Raw genomic sequence first — 20,181 nt, 5'->3', positions numbered from 1 at the left:
AATGTGACAAAAGGAGAGAGACTGCCTTCTTCCACCCAGCAGAGATCTTCAAAAGCGCTTTTCAAAATACTCAAAGACACTTTACAGAAAATGGAGTTGAATAAAAACAAGTAAACAGAGTAAAATATACATTAAAATACAACAGTTGTTCGTTTATACAAAGTTAAAACATGAGTAAAAGAGGGGCTTTTAACTTTCTAAAAAGTTAGACATTAAAAACAGATTTAAAGAGGTGGGTTTTTAGTTGTTTTTTGAAGGTCAGGGCAAGCACGGAGTGAATGGGGCAAAGAGTTCCAGAGGGTGGGGGCAGTAATGAAGAAGTCTCCCCAGGTTCGGAGCTTGGTCTTACAGGGGAGTGCCAGGAGGTTGGAGTCTGAGGAGCAAAGGGGACGTGGGGGATTGTGTGGATGGAGCAGGTCTGTGAGATATGGGGGGGTCAGATCATGGAGAGCTTTGTAGATTATGAGAAGAACTTTGAAGTGAATGCTTTGGGGAACAGGAAGCTAGTGGAGGTTTTTAAGGACCGGGGTAATGTTTTCCCGAAAGCGGGTGGAGGTGAGGAGGCGGGAAGCGGAGTTCTGAATATATTGTAGTTTATTGAGGGTTTTGGAATGTGTACCGTAGAGAATACTGTTGCAGTACTCCATTCTGGAGGTATAAGCAGCCCTAAATGAGTTTCCCCCATAGGGCGACTGGGCTCTTCCTTAGAGATAAGGTGACTGTCATCCGGGAGAAGCTCGGAATAGATTTGGAAGTGGCTCAGGTATCTGGTCAGGATGTCTCCCGGACAGGGAAGACCGAGCTTAGCATAGAGCTAAGCTAAGAGCTTAGCATATTCGCTTAAGAAAAACTGGCAGCATGATATTTTAAGCTGTGTAGTGAAGCCTGGTATTGGGATTATCTATCCGAGGGCGTGTGAGTCCATGTGGAAGGAGGTTTTTTCCTTCAAAAGTGGAGCTAACATGAGCAAGATGATAGATTTTTCTCACCCTCGATGCTCATAAACAAGCTCCGGGGATAAACATCATAAAAAAGTCACTTTTACATAACAGGCGACCTTTAAATAAGCAGTATAATTCCTGCGTGCTTGTTTTTGTGTCTGTGACAGACTTCGGGGTCCTCATAGATTTCACTGTCGAGGTCCCCTTGGTCCACTCGAGCTTGTCGAGCGCTTACGAGGATCTCTCTCCTTCTCCTCTGCAATAAAAGTCGTCTCCCAGCAGGAATGGGAGCTTTAAATCAATTCCATTAGCATTCATAGTCTGAGCAAACCCAGCGAGATGTCTTTGTGCGCTCTCCACAACACTCCAGCTGCTCGCCGCCACCGCCGACTTCTACACGCCAACGCTCGGCGTCCATTCAGTCCATCAATTCAATTAAATCTACTGACTGGCTCGCCTGTGAAGGTTTAAAAGAAGTTCATCAAAATTCAAACAGTTCCCAGTAACAACAACATCAGGGGTCTCAAACTCGCAGCCCACGGGCCAAATGCGGCCCGCGAGACGCGAGTTTGAGACCCCCACCTCAATACGAACGGCCCGGAAATGACAGCTTAAAGCTGTGTGCACAACGCACAACACAATTGATGCGATTTTGCCCCGCCCATAGTGTTACCCTACCCTGTTACCCCGCCCTGTTTTGCTTTGGATTAGCAATGAAGCTAAAGGCTTATGACGCTGGGTACAAATAAATGCAGGAAATGATTTGGAAAAAAAAAACGGTAAATACACGTCACAAGATAAAGCAGCTCATCAAACATGTGGTTAAAGTTACGACGCGAGTACGATGCTAACTTGCTAATTGGGTAAAATGATTAAGTTTCATTAATGTTCATGTTAAAGGTTAAATAACTGTTAATACTGTACATTTGAATCTGAAAACAATAATTTCTCTACCAACTGTATGTGGTTTCTTACGTTTTTCTTATTTGCTGTTTTATTATTATTTGACTTATTTATTACTGATTGATTGATTTATTGTCTTTATTCTTAATTTGTTTATTTATATTTATTATTTATTATTTATTATTTATTATTTATTATTTATTATTTATTATTTATTATTTATTATTTATTATTTATTATTTATTATTTATTATTTATTATTTATTATTTATAGAAAACTAAAATATTTGAGGACTGTGGAATGTTTTATTCGAGATTTTCTTGTGGAAAACCGGAATTAAAGCACTGAAAAAGTGTAGGGTATAGCAGAAGCAAAAGCATTGATGATAGTTTTTTTATTGATTTTTTCCCCTGTTTTTAATAAATAAATAAAAATTATAAACTTTTAATAAATGCGGCCTGTCTTCACCCAGAACCTAACTCCAGCGGCCCCCAGGTAAATTGAGTTTGAGACCCCTGAACAACATTGTTAGTTTGCAATGGATCTCAATAGATTATTAGGAACTGTAATGGCAGTCACATGACCTATGATGAATATTCTCATATCAATTCCAGCACACGTCTCCCGGGATGTCATTTCTAAAAAAGCGTCCTAAAAAGTGGCGTCACATGACCCCAATTTAGTGAGCTAGCCTAGTGATGTCTGACGACAAACTATCTAACAAGCATCTGTGCACAGACCTGCATAGTGCATAATATATGTTTGCATCAGTAATAAAGTACATGAATACTGCATGGGCGAGTGTTGTATGAATACTTCATGTTCCTCCGTCAAGATCAGAGAGGAACCAACAGGATGTTTTGCTCGTCTATAAATACTGATTCCTTATGTTAATGTTTCCTTGGGGGAGGCTGTCAAACAAATCTCATCGCAAATGCAATTAATATGCTCCTTAAAAATCATAAATACCTCAAAATTAGTCTGGAGGATATTTGTTTTTATTAGCATTGAACCCTTTATTTAATCACTCCTCCATCACATACTAGCCACGTATACATGGACCTAAATATTCCAATTCCATTCGGGTTATTTGCTCAAACGGAAAGAATGTAACCTTTGTATACACCTCATTCCCAAAGAAAAGTGCCAATCCGAATGAATATATAATCGGATTCCCAGGGGTGGAATATTCCTTTCCCCAATCCGATTGAGGTATCTTGTACCCGCTCAAACGGAAAGTTGTCAGACTGCGTTCTTCTTTGTGGTGTTTTTCTTCTTCTGTTGTTTATTGGCGGTTGGCAAGCAGCTTTCGTGTGCATTAGCGCCATCTGTGGAACAGAATCTAAACCAGGGGTCTCAAACTCAATTTACCTGGGGGCCACTGGAGCTAGGGTCTGGGCAAGGCTGGGCCTCATCAGGTTTTCCAAAAAAAAAAAACGCATTTATTAAAAACTGAAAAATATACAAACTTTTTCAGTGCTTTGGTTCCGATTTTCTACAATAAAAGCTCTGATAAAACATTCCACTGTTCTCAAATATCTTAATTTTTATTTTTCTGCATAAAATAAGATGAAAAATAAATAAACAAATCAAGAATAAAGAAAATCAATCAATCAGTAATAAATACATATAATAATAATAATAATAATAATAAAACAGCAAATAATAAAAACTTAAGAAACCACATATAGTTGGTGGGTAGACAAATTATTTTTTTCAGATTAAAATGAACAAAGCATTATTAGAGCCCTGTAGACATGACAAAACACGACTACAGTAAAGTCTCGTTATATCGATATTCTCAGGAGTCGGAAAAAATACCGATATAACCGGACTATCCATATATCCGATCCTGCACCGAACTGCATTAAAAGTGGGCGGATCTTTGATATGGCATGTAATTTTGTATGAGTACATGTATGGAAAACAAAAACTGCAACGTTTACATTACTATTATTGTACTTATTCTTCTGCTTCCTCTTTTCACCTTTTAACACAAACGATTCAACGCTTGTGTCTTCGTTGGAATAGGTGTGTATGCTATGTCAGTTGGTTCTTCTGTTGCAGGCATGTGTTTGGCCAGCTATGTGGGGCGGGTTGAGCATGACCTGTGAACCAGGAAGTGCGGGAATCGGTGTGTGTGCTGTGCTCTGGTGGTGGAAGTGTGAAAAATAAAGTTGACTGGAAGCAGCCGTTCGCCGTGTTCTTTTTTGGTATTGAAATCCTTAAGCAAAGATTGATTTAAGCTGATTTTGTATCGATATAAGCAGACCAAATTGGTTGGCGGGAGATGAAAAGGGCATCGTAGTAACCGGATTATCATAATAACCGGGTATCGTACTAACGGAACTAATTATATCATAAAAGACTAGAAATTTGCCGGGAAATGAAAATAGTATTGTAATAAGTAGTAATTCGTTATAACCGATATTGATATAACGAGACTTTACTGTATAGTCACATTTATACTCTTTTTATTTACAACATATTGCGCAACTGCAGGGTCTTGAGACACATGCTAACTCGCAAACTAGAGAGCTAGCGACCTAAACGGTAGCCTTCAAGTTATTTTCTTTAATCTTAAATAGCCAAAAACGTACCACTTCCACACGGATAGGGAGGATAACTATTAACAGTTATTTAACCTTTAACATGAACATTAATCAAACATAATCATTTTTTCTGGGTACATGATACCATACAGCATCCATATCAAACTTGTGCAGGCCGCACTAACATTAAACTTTCATATCAAGGCGGGGGGGTCTCAAACTAGTGTCCTGCGGGCTGCGTGTTTGAGACCCCTGATCTAAACCCTTCTATATGCCATTCACAAGTCCAGTTTTATTAAAAAAGAAAATACAATTCAATACAGTTCAATTCCTCTTCTACCTCACATCACTGATTCATTGTAACCTAATAGAAATGGTAATTACAAACTGATCCAATCGTTTCCCTGGGGGAGGGTGAGCATGCTTCGATCCGTCCATGCACCATGTTTGGTGGGTGTTGATTAATCCTATCTATCTAGCTTCTATGCCGCTTATCCTCAATAGACAAACAACCATTCACACTCACATTCATACCTATGGACAATTTGGAGTGGCCAATTAACCTAGCATGTTTTTGGAATGTGGGAGGAAACCGGAGTACCCGGTGAGTACCCGTTATGAGGCGGTGAACGAGGAAGTGAGGAGACACAAAAACATCCCTTTTTCATGAAACATCTGGACCTCCTTATTGTGCCTCCGACTCCTTCCTCTCATCTCGCCCCCAGATGTGACCGTTTGATCCTTCCGTGAAAACCAATTACAAGCAGTGGGAGCACTAATTGTCTCAAATTTAATTTAAGACGCTCATTTGTTCCGCAGTCAAGAAAGCTGATCTTCAAGTGAACGTGTTGCTTTGAAATTGAAAGGCCGCTCGCTGGTGCTGATGTTGCTCCTGAAGTCGGATGCTTTGAGAGAATTAACTGGAGATCATCACAAGCAACCCTTACTCTCTTTTTCACTTACATGACTGAAATTCATCAATCAAATACAACCCTGTGTTCCATCTGTGGGCCAGACACGGCTCACTGTACGGGCAGAAGTATTGGGACATGGACAGGAAGTGATTAAACAGCTTCAGCTCAGTTACTGTTAATCTATTCTCTCCGTTCCCTCAACGTTGGAATATAATATATTATAATAATATAAAAGGATAAGATGAAGAATTGCAATGTTGAAATTTTATATTTTTATATTTATATTTCATATATATATAAAGTACAATATCAATTATCAATATCAATTTCTTTATTTTAATGTATTTATTGATATTTATTCTTTTATTTATATTATTATTAATGGCTGATATGCCGAAATTTATATTGCAGAAAACTCTCAATTTCCGGTACCGATATCTACCGATATCTATACCGATATATGTTTATATATATACCGATATACTGATACCGATTTATATATAACATGACATATCTCCTGTGGTGGAATGAACACATGTGGTATGCAGCATTTTTTTTATCTGGAAAAAAAATCTGATACTGGTATCAACCAATATTGCCTTTTCATGCTGATAATTATCGGCACTGATAATTGTCAGATTTCATTTTTAAATAATTATTGCATTATTTGTATATCATAAAATGTTAAGTAATTTAAAATAAATATTTTACATTATTATATGAATATTATATATTAGTAAATACATTTAAAAAATTTAATAATGTGGAATTTAATGTATAAATAAATGCTGTATTTTTTAATTTCATTAGTAAAATTATAAAAAAATTAGTAAATGTCATGGACACTGATAATTATCGGCACTGATAATTGTCAGATTTCATTTTTAAATAATTGTTACATTATTTGTAAATAATAAAATGTTAAGTAATTTAAAATAAATATATTACATTATTATATGAATATTATATATTAGCAAATAAATTTAAAAAAATAATTAATGTGGAATTTAATATATAAATAAATGCTGTATTTTTTTATTAAATTAGTAAAATTATAAAAAAATTGTAAATGTCATGGACTGATAATTATCGGCACTAATGATTGTCAGATTTCATTTTTAAATAATTATTACATTATTTGTAAATCATACAATGTTAAGTAATTTAAAATAAATATATTACATTATTATATCAATACTATATATTAGTGAATAAATGTAAAAAATTTAATTAATGTGGAATTTAATGTATAAATAAATGCTGTATTTTTTTATTTAATTAGTAAAAAAAATTGTAAATGTCATTTTGCTAGTTATTTGTATAATGTATGTGGTTATGGTGTATATGTATTCAGTATAATACAATATTAATACAGTATAGGTTCCTTTTGGTGAAGTGGGTCGTTCTGCTTTCAAATGAAGAAGTTAGCAGTCAGATATAAAAAAATAGGTCAGAGAATATGTTTCGTTTTTGGCCCTCTCCTTATCTCTGACACCATATGGACGCTCGTCTCTGGCATAAATCACCGGGAATAGATTTATGCGATTTATATTCCGCATTTTTGTCTTGGGAAAACTGATAGGAGAGATGTTGGAGATGCTGGAAACATCTGTCCATGAAGCTGCTAAGTGCACTTTGACTTACTTGGACTGAGATGAATGTAAGCTGAGGATGCTGTGAACATTGGGAAGCTCTAAATTCACCCTGAGGTCGTATCGTTTGGAATTCACCCAACATTATCAGGAAAAATACGCCTCCAGATCCCTACATCAGCTAAAAGGGGCATTGTGTGCATTTATTTTATATTTTTATTTGGTAAGAGTTGCTTTATAATTCCTTTTTTTCTCCAAACTAACTGAGAAATTCACATTTTCTATTTTTACTATGATCATTATTTATTCATGTGCATGAGTTTATTTCATTATTATACATTTGTCTATATACTGACTGCTTGGTAGAAACCAAGCAAAGCTTTTGATGCCATAGATCAGGGGTCTCAAACACGCGGCCCACTAGTTTGAGGCCCCTGCCTTGATATGAAAGTTTAATGTTAGTGCGGCCCGCGCAAATTTGATATGGATGCTGTATGGTATCATGTACCCAGAAAAAATTATTACATTTGATTAATGTTCATGTTAAAGGTTAAATAACTGTTAATAGTTATCCTCCCTATCCGTGTGGAAGTGGTAAGTTTTTGGCTATTTAAGTTTAAAGGAAATAACTTGAAGGCTACCGTTTAGGTCGCTAGCTCTCTAGTTTGCGAGTTAGCATGTGTCTCAAGACCCTGCAGTTGCGCAATATGTTGTAAATAAAAAGAGTATAAATGTGACTATAGTCGTGTTTTGTGGATTCAAAGTTACCTAGAACAAAGAGTACAGTATGTTAGTATGGACCATTATAACTTGGAACATTTGCAAGTAGCCTGTGGGGTCCCCCAGGGCTCTGTGCTAGGACCGAAATTTTTCTCTTTATATATTAATGATCTTTGTCATGTGTCAGACTTTTTAAAACCAGTTCTTTTTGCCGATGACACTAGTTTGTTTTGAAAAAAACATATCATCAGAATTTTTCAAGATTAAATTACAGTTCGATTCAAACAAATTATCACTGAACATGAACAAGACAAAATGTGTATATTTTTGGAAAATAATCAAAAAACAAAGAGATCAAAATTTCAATTAGAGGAGAAACAATCACACAAGTTAATGAAATCCGATTTTTAAGTGTAATTCTCGATAGCCAATTAAACTGGAAATCACATTGAATTTTTTTTTTTCAATTTTTATCCATTTCCTAAAACTACACAGCAAAAAAAATGGCACATCCTATATTCCACACTTGTAATGCCATATCTAATAATGATAATAATGATAATAATATTACAATGATAATAATAACAGGGGAAAACAAGACTGTGGCATGAACATGATTATATCTTGCAAAAAGGGGTAGGAATTTATAAGCTTTTGCTTCAGCCTACTCCTTTTGGGCTTGTGATCAGATAGTTGAATACAAATGTAAATAATGGAAAGTTATATTTTGATTGATGTAAGAAATGCACTGTAATTTTTCATATATTTGCCCAAATAAAATTGAAAAAAAAATGCACAAACACACGTAAATCACCTGGAAATGTATTCCAAGTCACACAGGTGCTAAGGTCCAATTACATCTCCGCACATTTAATCGGAGTAAAACAGATACCAGCGCTAGTTTTCCCATTCCCTTTGTGAAGATGATATTCCATCATCCTGCTCATTTAATTCCCATTTGACACTTCCTTGACACTTGTATTTTTCCATTGAAAGTACACGCGCTATTCTTGGGCTTCATGAATATTCAAATCAGCCATGCACACCATGATTAGAATCAAAGTGTTTAATAATCACGTCGTCGTGAAATGCCTTTAAGCGCTTTGGAAATAACATTTTTATTTGCGGTCTCTCCACGGATTTCATTCGTTTAGAGGCGACGCACAATAAAACAATCAGAGATGGCTACAATTAGATAGTTACTACGTATATAGATTCTTATTTTAGTCTTCAGTTAACAGATTCACCTGTGCTATATGTGAACACATATTTATGTGCATTATAGCACAAGAAAACGAGCTAGCTAACAATGCACGTCATTTGGGCTATGAACGTTGCATGGCTTGATATCATGATGATAGCATTTATTTTGATAACAATATCAAATAGTTATGCTAATTCTGTCAACAACAGCTACTCCCATTGGGGTAGCTGTATCTTCCAGCACATGAGGTCCTCGGGTGAAAAAAATGCGTATGGAAAACGAGCATCTTGTTGAGTTTTGGTAGCGACATTGAGAGCTAGGTGTCCACTCTTTCGTTTGTGAATGACGCTGAGACGAGCGGTTAGCAAGGCGTCGTTTTTTTCCACGAGATAAAAATAGTTTGTCAGGAAAATATCAGGGAGAAAATACATTCATATACATTTTAAGCATAACTTTCACTATGACACAAATGTAACCTTATACAGTAGTCAAAATATCTAAACTATGCCACAACATAAACATTCATTCATTTTCTACCGCTTTTTCCTCATGAGGGTCGCGGGGTGCTGGAGCCTATCCCAGCTGTCTTCAGGCAATCGCAGGGCACATATAGACAAACAACCATTCACACTCAAATTCATGCCTATGGACAATTTGGAGTGGCCAATTAACCTAGCATGTTTTTGGAATGTGGGAGGAAACCGGAGTACCCGGAGAAAACCCACGCATGCACGGGGAGAACATGCAAACTCCACACAGAGATGGCCGAGGGTGGAATTGAACTCAGGTCTCCTAGCTGTGAGGTCTGCGCGCTAACCACTAGACCGCCGTGCCGCCTTCAACATAAACAACACATGAAAATAAGAATTTATTTACAAATAAAACACCATGAGCTATTTATAATTTTCACATTTGGAACTGAACCATGTATGTGTTTGTGTTTGTGTTTGCGTGTGCATACATTAAAATGCGTAACCTCCTGCACGCTACACGGCTACATGCCTTTTCCCTTCCTGGTTGCTGTGCAGAATGTATTTATATGGGAAAATGCACTTATGCCACCATTTTTACAGCTTAAACCTGCACGGCGGGCGAGTGGTTAGCATGCAGCCCTCACAGCTCGGAGACCCAAGTTCAATCCCACCCTCAACCATCTCTGTGTGGAGTTTGCATGTTCTCCCCGTGCATGCGTGGGTTTTCTCCGGGTACTCCGGTTTCCTCCCACATTCCAAAAACATGCTAGGTTAATTGGCCACTCCAAATTGTCCATAGGTATGAATGTGAGTGTGAATGGTTGTTTGTCTATATGTGCCCTGTGATTGGATGGCCACCAGTCCAGGGTGTACCCCGCCTCTCGCCCGAAGACAGCTGGGATAGGCTCCAGCACCCCCGTGACCATCATGAGGATAAGCGGTAGAAAATGAATGAATGAATGAAATTATTTGACCTTTGGTCTAAACCAGCAGTCTCCAAAATGCAGGCTGGGGGCCATTTGCGGCACAAAACAGGCTATTATCAGCCGAACCGTGACAAAACAACAATATCTGTTTATGTTCATAGTTGGCAATAACAAAACTCTTGATCACACAAAATGTTTTTGTTTTTTGTAAATATTTCCAAGGAGACCCGAGTTCGATTCCACCTTCGGCCATCTCTGTGTGGAGTTTGCATGTTCTCCCCGTGCATGCGTGGGTTTTCTCCGGGTACTCCGGTTTCCTCCCACATTCCAAAAACATGCTAGGTTAATTGGCCACTCCAAATTGTCCATAGGTATGAATGTGAGTGTGAATGGTTGTTTGTCTATATGTGCCCTGTGATTGGCTGGCCACCAGTCCAGGGTGTACCCCGCCTCTTGCACGAATACAGCTGGTATAGGCTCCAGCAAGCTGTAGAAAATGAATGAAAGGTGCACCAAACATGAGCTCCTCTATTGTACAGTTGCATCATCACCTCTTTTTGGCTTTTGTGTAAAAAAATGTAAAAGAAGTATCAATACGTCATTGGGATTGGGCATTCAAGTTTAAAAAATATTTATATATAAATACGTCTTTGGTATTGAATGAGTTAATACTGAACATGCGTACAACCGATTTCTCGTACGTATTGCGTCATGACAGTGCGGACTCTGAACCCACTTCTGTATTACGTATTGGTGTTATTTATTAACCTAGCATGTTTTTGGAATGTGGGAGGAAACCGGAGTACCCGGAGAAAACCCACGCATGCACGGGGAGAACATGCAAACTCCACACAGAGATGGGCGAGGGTGGAATTGAACCCTGGTCTCCTAGCTGTGAGGTCTGCGCGCTAACCACTCGTCCACCGTGCTGCGACTAGGAACATGTTTATTATTATTTTCCCTTTAAGTTTATGACAGTAATGTTAAAAAAAGGTCCACTGTGTAGTCCTTATGAAACATGGATGCACGACACACACACATAAATATTCTCCTCTGCAAGACTGACTTGTATTCTGTCGCTTCTGGTTCTGGATCCGGTAGAGTCAGGAGCTCACCTGATGCAACATTTACTTTGAATTCCCCCGAATGAATGAGCGCACGGCAACAGCTTGAAATAAAAATAATATTTAAAAATAATGAGATTTAATGGTGAAAATCCACTCAGCCATTCAGAGTCCAGATGTGACGGGAACCATGAAGGCGTGCAGAGAGGAGAGCACACACACAAACACACACACACACACTCTCTTGGACCCTTAAGATGTAGCACACACACACACACACACCCACACCCAGCCCACCACGGTGACGCATGACAGCTGCCAACATCCTCTTTTTCCATCTTGTCACACACTGATTGAGGAATTAGTTGCAAGCATGTCATGCATTGATCTTTGTCTAGCAGGCTTCTATCTCCATTCATACATTTTTTTTACAGCGCTTGAACCTATCCCAGCTATGGCCCAATATAAAAATATCATTTAGCAAGAAAATCAGTAGTCATTTTATAAGAATGCAATCAAAATATTAAGAGAAAATATTCAAATCGAATGAGAATAACTTAGCCTGAGTGCAAAGTGAAGCCAAGTGGAGACTGTGGAGTATAATTTTGGTTTTGGGATCGGGTGCGTCTCCAACATGGACATGCTTTGCTGTGGCAGACAGAGGCAGAAAAAGAAGGCAGACATGTTGGCCTACTTTTACTCCCACAGGAAAAAGGGCTCAATCAATAATTTAGCAGAGCGCTGGAGTGCTTGAAAGGCCATGTGTGTGCCGCTGCCTCCAACGCCCAAATCACGCTCGCACAGTCATGTGACCCGGGATCAAGCAGTGGGCGTACGGGGACCCAACGGGATGGCTCGTTGGTGGCGGGATCGGTGACACGTTTTGGAATTGTAGACTGTAGTACTTCTCCGCCCATGTGTCCTTATGGCTGCGTTTCCTTATACGTGGATATTTCAAGAAGTTAAAAAAGGCAAAAAAAACTATTATTAATATCAATTTATCTTTTTGTAATACTTTGACTTTATTCACATAATATTTTGACTTAACAGCCATAATATTAGAGCTTTTTCCCTAACCTTATTTTCCAAAATTTACATTATTTTGATTTTTTATTTCTCATTTTATGAGGTTTAAAAAAACTTTTTCTTCAATGTTAACTAAACTGGAACTGACATTATTTTTCGTTGTGACTTTTTTCTTATTAGAATGACTTTTTTCTCTTCACATTTTGACTTTATTTTCATAAATTAGTAAATTTTTTGTCAACTTTTGCTGTTGTTACTTAAAATATTCCAACTATTTCAACGTTCTCCTGACTTTATTCACATAATATTTTGACTTTATAGCCACAATATTAGAGCTTTTTCCCTAACCTTATTTTCCTAAATTTACATTATTTTGATTTTTTGTTTTTTAATTTTATGAGGTTTGAAAAAAAAATTTCTTCAATGTTAACTAAAATGACATTATTTCTCCTAATATTACAAGTTCATTCTTGTAAAATTGCGACTTTTTTTTATTAAAGGGATGTTTTTCTCATCACATTTTGACTTTATTTTCATAAATTTACAGCTGTTTTTTGTCAACTTCTGCTGTTATTTAAAAAAAAATCCAACTATTTCAATGTTCTTCTGACTTTTTCTTATAATATTTTGACTTTATAGCCATGCTATTAGAGCTGTTTTTATTTTCCAAAATGTACATTATTTTGATAAATAATATTAAAAGTAAAATTGTGATTTTTTTTCTTATTATGACTTTTTTCTCTTCAAATTTTGACTTTATTTTCATAAATTTACAGCTGTTTTTGTCAACTTTTGCTGTTGTTATTATTTTTTTAATTTTCCAACTATTTCAACGTTCTTCTGACTTTATTCCCATAATATTTTTATTTTATTCTTGTCACATTGTCACTTTTTTTTCCCCAAACAGGATTTTCCAACATAACATCTTTATTCATTATTTTACTTGCTTCTCATAATTTTATGACTTAAAAAAATTAAGTATTTTTTCTTTAACATTTGAACTTGATGCTCTGAAAAATACATCTTCTTCGATTACAACTATTTTGACTTTATTGTACAATTTTTATTATGGTGGTTTATTATGGTGAGATGGCAAATATGTCGTACTTCTCACAGGGGATGTGCAAAATAGTGAAGTTCGCAACTTAACAGTCTCCGTGTCTGTTAGCTTGTCCCGCCCTCACTGCGTCGAACCAATCAGCTGCGTGTCGTATTTTAGGCGCTGATGTTTCGTAACAGCACAAAAACAAAAGCGAGACATAACACAGGTTGATATATCACAGCACAGCATAGCAATCCCGACGTACAGCACATAGTATGCCCCCTGGTGGATGTCAGCAGTAACATAGGTACATAGTATATTAGTATATATATACATACAAGTAGTGAGGTAAAAGAGCCGCCATCATTTGCATTTTCCGCATGAATGCATCATTTATTCATCATTTATTCATCATTTTAGAAATAATACACGTTAAGTAAAGCCACACGCGTGCTGAGAGCAGTAATACACGTACCTCACTACAAAACCAGATGAGAATCTCCTTAGAAAATATAATATATAGTGATATAAAATATAGTGATGTCACCCCTTAAAAAAAACAAGATGTTCTTAGTAACAGTGGCGTTATGAACTTGTCAATTATTCATTGGTACCATAAAAAGATGATGAAAAAAGGGAGAGAATTAATGATAAGCCCCACCTTTAGCCGGGCTATCAATTTGTTACCATCAATAATTCAGCACAACCCTTGTGGATCGGACCGGATGACATCCCGTTATGATCACACCGCTCTGGGCTTAAGGGGACCTATGATGCTTTTTATACTTTTCTGACCTATAAATGTAGTTAGAATGTTGGATTATTGCGTTAAATCATGCCAAAGCTTCAGATAATGAGGTTTGTACATTTACATACAAGCTGAGTTGGACCAATCACAGCGGAGTGGGCGTGCCCAGAAGCAGGCTACAGATGTAATAAATTCAAACAGACCGTTTTGGAAATCTAAGGAAATACAGCTGGAATAAGTGCAGGTTTTGGAAGATGTAGAAAGCTTTCTGTGCAGGTTATTGTGTGTAGCTGCTCTATAGGAGTTCATAATTCAATACAACAGCGCTGAAAATTTGCATAACAGGTTCCCTTTCAGGAAGAAATACACAATGTTTTTGAAAAAAAAAATACACAACTTTTAAATGGAGAGTATTTCCTCTGAAATATACAACCTTTTCTATAAAAAATAATAAATAAACAAAAACATTCAACGTTTTTCATGAATAAATATTTTGAAAATATATCTGTAAAATATAAAGCTCTTTAAATAGAAAATGTTTTTCTGTAAAATATAGCGTTTTATATAAAAAAATATTTTTTTTCTCAAAAATAAACTACATTTGAAATAAAAATTAATAAATAAAAATTAATAAATAATAATAATATAATAATATAATTTTAAAAAATAATAATTAATAAACATTAATAATAATGAATAAATAATTTGTAAAATTGACAACTTCTTAAATACAAATATCAGGGCTATCAATTGATTAAAATATTTAATCATGATTAATCACATTCTGGTAACAAATAATTAATCGTAGGGATGTAAATCTCTTTTGAGAAATCTTGAGCCTTTTTCCTTATAATAAATGACTTTTTTTCCCTTAAATTTACAAATGAGGTCTTAAACATATACAGCAGTTCCCTCAAAAATAGACAAAAATTAATTACAATACTTTTTTCTCAAAAAGTTTTTTCCCAGAAAATATGATATTTCAAAAAATATGACAAACATTTTTTGTGATAGTTAACTTTTTTCTGTAAAATATAACATTTTATATAAAAAATATTTTTTACTAAACTAAATTTCAAATAAAAATAAATAAATAAAAATAAAAATAATACAAAATAATACAAAATAATAAATAAAACACTTTCATAATAATGAATAAATAATTTTATAAAATTGACAACTTCGTAAATACAAATATCAGCGCTATCAATTGATTAAAATATTTAATTGTGATTAATCACATTTTGGTAACAAATCTTTTCATTAAAGCCTTTAGAGCCTTTTTCATTAAAATATATGACTTTTTTTTTCCTTAAATTTACAAATGAGGTCTTAAACATATACAACAGTTCCCTCAAAAATAGACAAAAATTAATCACAATACTTTTTTCTGAAAAAGTTTTTTTCCCATAAAATATGATATTTAAAAAATATGACAAACATTTTTTGTGATAGTGAACTTTTTTCTCAAAAGTGTATTTTTAAAAAAAATCCCGTTATTCACAAAAAATTCACTTAAAATTTTTTTTCCAAACCTAGATCAGCTGTTTACATCTGCACTAAAACGGATCCTGCCTTCTCAGTCCACACTATGGGGCCACTTTGAGGACGGCCCTTTTCTGTTCCCGGTGCACAATGCAAGGTCATTAGAGGCCCGCTTGGGGGAGTTTGGTGTGGAAGAAGTGGACCAGCTCCAGTGAGCTCACAAATGGACACTCCAATATCTTGTCAAAAGTCTCCCCAGAAGGGTGGAAGCTGTTCAAGCTTTCATCAGAGGAAGACATTTCTCATTTAGAGGAAGAGCGTTTTTGTAGTCCACTTGCGTGTCGGACAGGCCGCTCCATCTGTCAGGAGCTCAGCGAGACATGAAGGACGGCACACAGTGAGAGGCTACAAAAAAAAACAAAAAAAAACCCTGCAGCCATATTTATTTAACACACACCTGACAGCAGAACCCCTGATGCTGACCCTTCGCTGTCATCGTGTGTGTTCCATTTTTGAGTCTTCTCTTTTCGTCGTCCATCAAGCGGCCCAATTAGTCTCTGCGTCACGTTTGATGTGACGAGCAAAGCGGCCACTTGAGGACTCGTTGACGTTGTCGAAGATAACGACCATTGGGGTTTACCTCCATCAGGGATGTAGCGGTCGGAAACACAGAAATCGCATGGAACCTCGACATCGAAGGTGTCCAAAATGTGGTTCAGCGAGCATCTGAGTATTAACCTTGCATGTTGAATTGGTTTTGGAAAAGGATGAGTGTCAGCGAGGTGTATGGAGACAGGATGTTAGGTAACATTCAAAGCAGTTAGACTCCAGCGTCACTGTTTGTGTATTAGCAAAGTTAGAACTAGCACACATAAAACTTTGCCTGTACGCTTAAACTGGAACAGATTGTTTCTATTTACAACATTTCCCAACAAATATGAGCCTCCAAACATATTCCAATGTCTGGAAACTTCAAATAAATAGCAATATTTATAGTTTAATAATGGAAAATAGTACAAGAGACTCATTATAAAGTAATATAGACGCTATGAGACAGGCTGCAAACTTTGATGAGCTCACATGAAGATAAGAGGAATTAAGAATGAAACGGTAATAAAGGAATGTCACAAGTGAACCATATTAAAGATCTACTGATGTTGAATAACTCCCAAAAATAATAAAATTGGCTTTAATACCAATAACGATGGCTGAGCATACAGAAGACTTTTATTTCCTTTTCAGAATAAAACAAACGTCCACAGTTTAAGTCGTTTGCTGGAGTCCCAAAGCTTTAGAAATGACTTTGGAACCTTTTCCAGACTGATTAATCTAAATTAATCACAGTTAAGTTGTGTTTTAACCAGCGAGCGATCACTTTTTTACACAGATTTTACAAAAATGAAAAGTGTATGACTTTCTTTTAAATAGAAAGCATGTAACTGTTTTCTGTCAAATTTCTGTCTATTTGTGAATCAATTTGTAGTTATAGTTATAGTGTAATTTAATAATTTAATAATTTAATAATTTAATAATTTAATAATTTAATAATTTAATAATTTAATAATTTAATAATTTAATAATTTAATAATTTAATAATTTAATAATTTAATAATTTAATAATTTAATAATTGTTGTTATTATTTTATTATTTTATTATTTTATTATTTTATTATTTTATTATTTTATTATTTTATTATTTTATTATTTTATTATTTTATTATTTTATTATTTTTAAATAATATACCACTTTTCTATCAAAAATATACATTCTTTTCTCCTATAGAGCAGCTACACACAATAACCAGCACAGAAAGCTTTCTAGATTTTCAGAATCTGCACCTATTCCACCTGTTTTAATGTATTCCATCCACGACCCGCCTCCAGGCACGCCCACTCCACTGTGGTTGGTCACGCTCCCAAGCGCTCACAAGGACTTCCAGATAGCTGGTTGATAATAAATGTCATTTTATCTTTTAAAAATATTGTCTTTTAGCATACAGCCATATGTGTTGGATCCCAAATCCAATCCGAAAGTAGAGATTGGACAGTCCCATTTACCGTTTTCTACAATATCGGGGAAAAAATGTAACGTGGTCATTACATGTAGAGGCATGAATTTTGGTGGGAAATTGCTATTAGCAACTCCAGAATCAGTCAGCTTGTAATTTGCATCCAGCTCCCTGTATGCACACTCTATAATGCTACACAGGACACTAATACAGTATATATTGTTACTTACTGTTTGCATGCTACGTTAATTGGCGACTCCAAATTGTCCATAGGTATGAGTGTGAATGGTTGTTTGTCTATATGTGCCCTGTGATTGGCTGGCCACCAGTCCAGGGTGTACCCCGCCTCTCGCCCCAAAACAGGTAGAATAGGCTCCAGCATGCCCGCGTGGGTCCCGAGTGAGGTTATACTACATTTTTGTACATTTATTGAATTAGCAGCAAGCTCAATGTTGACCTCTGTTCCACCTCCCTCATCACCACCATCATTACCATTCCCCTTCCTCCATAGAAACAGAGAAGGGAGGGGGTGGGCAGGGGGGGGTGTTCTGTGCTGCAGGGGTAGATCGACTCTGACTTTGAAACATTTAAGTCAACGCGGAGCAGGCGGCGTGTCTTTCTGTTTCTCATGTGGTGTGCGGCATCAAACCACCGACATGTTTCTCTTTCTCGTCACGTTCCGCTTCTGCGACGACGTTTGAAGCTCAGGGAGGAGAGGATGATTGACGTGTGTGTGTGTGTGTGTGTGTGTGTGTGCCTTCCTCGGTGACTTGTTTGTGTTTGTGCCTGAAATAGACCAATGAGTGTCGTTGCAGTAAGACAGGTGCATTGTAGGACACAGCCTGTGTTTATTGTCCATGTGGACAGATGGACAACACGGGGGCCGCCTTCACGTACGTTCACTGCAGTGGTCTTAAACACATTCTGTGTGCAGTCTGGGGGAGGCCACACCCACTTTACTGCAGAACATTCGGATGTTGAACAGACACACACACACACACACCGGCTGACATTTCAGCATTTAGTTCCTGTCCAAGAATTCAATAGGTATAATTTATGTAGTATGTGAAACAAAGATGTCAATCATATATCACATATGCTGTATGTCAAAGTAATTCACCCAATGTTGGAAATTACACCTGCTTGCATAAACCGTCAAAGAATGGTAGATAATCTACAAAAGAAATTCCAAATAAATAAATTCATTCATTCATTTTCTACCGCTTATCCTCACGAGGGTCGGCGGGGTGCTAGCATGTTTTTGGAATGTGGGAGGAAACCGGACTACCCGGAGAAAACCCACGCATGCACGGGGAGAACATGCAAACTCCACACAGAGATGGCCGAGGGTGGAATTGAATTAATTGTTTATGAAACATTGGGTTTAACATTCTGTAGACATTAGTAAGGTAAACTGTCCATCACTCAAATATCATTCTCTTCAAGTAAATAATCTCACTAAATATCATTGTGACTAACATCCATCCATCCTTTTTCTGCGTGCTGGAGCCTATCCCAGCTGTCTTCGGGCGAGAGGCGGGGTACACCCTGGACTGGTGGCCAGCCAATCACAGGGCACATATAGACAAACAACCATTCACACTCACATTCATACCTATGGACAATTTGGTAATGGTAATGGTAATGGTTTAATTTCATTTGAACATGCATCAGATTACAATTGAATGCATCCCATAATCAGTTCACAGTTCCACATGTCCAAAAGGAGTAGGAAGAAGCAAAGCTTATTGAATCCTACCCCTCCAACTGGTACTTTTACAAACAGTTACATTTGTTCACTTCCTGCTTTCCATTTGGATTCGCTAATTAACCTAGCATGTTTTTGGAGTACCCAGAGAAACCTAAGCATGCACCGGGAGAACGTGCAAACACCACACAGAGATGGCCGAAGGTGGAATTGAACTAGGGTCTCCTAGTACCTATGTCACGATGCGGCATGTCTGCGTTGCGGTGCGACCCCAGGATGCAGAGAGCAGGACCGAATGCAGGTAAAAATATTTATTTTTGCAATAATTGCGGCAGCAGGAAAAAGGCAACTCAGGTAGCAGAAGGACAAATGATAATGATCCCACACAGGGAGACGCACACACCTGAACTAAATAGAAGGACAAATTAGGGACAGGTGTGGGTAACCATGGCAACCAAGGCAGACAAGGCAACAGAGGAAGTCCAACACAAAAACCAAACAAACTGTCATGCACAAACCCGCACAGGGCGTGACAACCTATGGACAATTTGGTAACGGTAATGGTAATGGTAATGGTAATGGTAATGGTAATGGTAATGGTAATGGTAATGGTAATGGTAATGGTAATGGTAATGGTAATGGTAATGGTAATGGTAATGGTTTTATTTCATTTGAACATGCATCAGATTACAATTGAATGCATCACATCATCAGTTCACAGTTCCACATGTCCAAAAGGAGTAGGAAGAAGCAAAGCTTATTAAATCCTACCCCTCCATCTGCTACTTTTACAATCAGTAACTGTTACATTTGTTCACTTCCTGCTTTCCATTTAGAGTCGCTAATTAACATTAACTAGCATGTTTTTGGAGT

Source organism: Doryrhamphus excisus, linkage group LG23 (assembly GCF_037039965.1).
Source record: "Doryrhamphus excisus strain RoL-2023G ecotype Guam linkage group LG23, RoL_Dexc_Guam_v1.1, whole genome shotgun sequence".
Lineage (NCBI taxonomy): Eukaryota > Metazoa > Chordata > Actinopteri > Syngnathiformes > Syngnathidae > Doryrhamphus > Doryrhamphus excisus.
Note: the sequence above shows the minus strand (reverse complement) of the source record.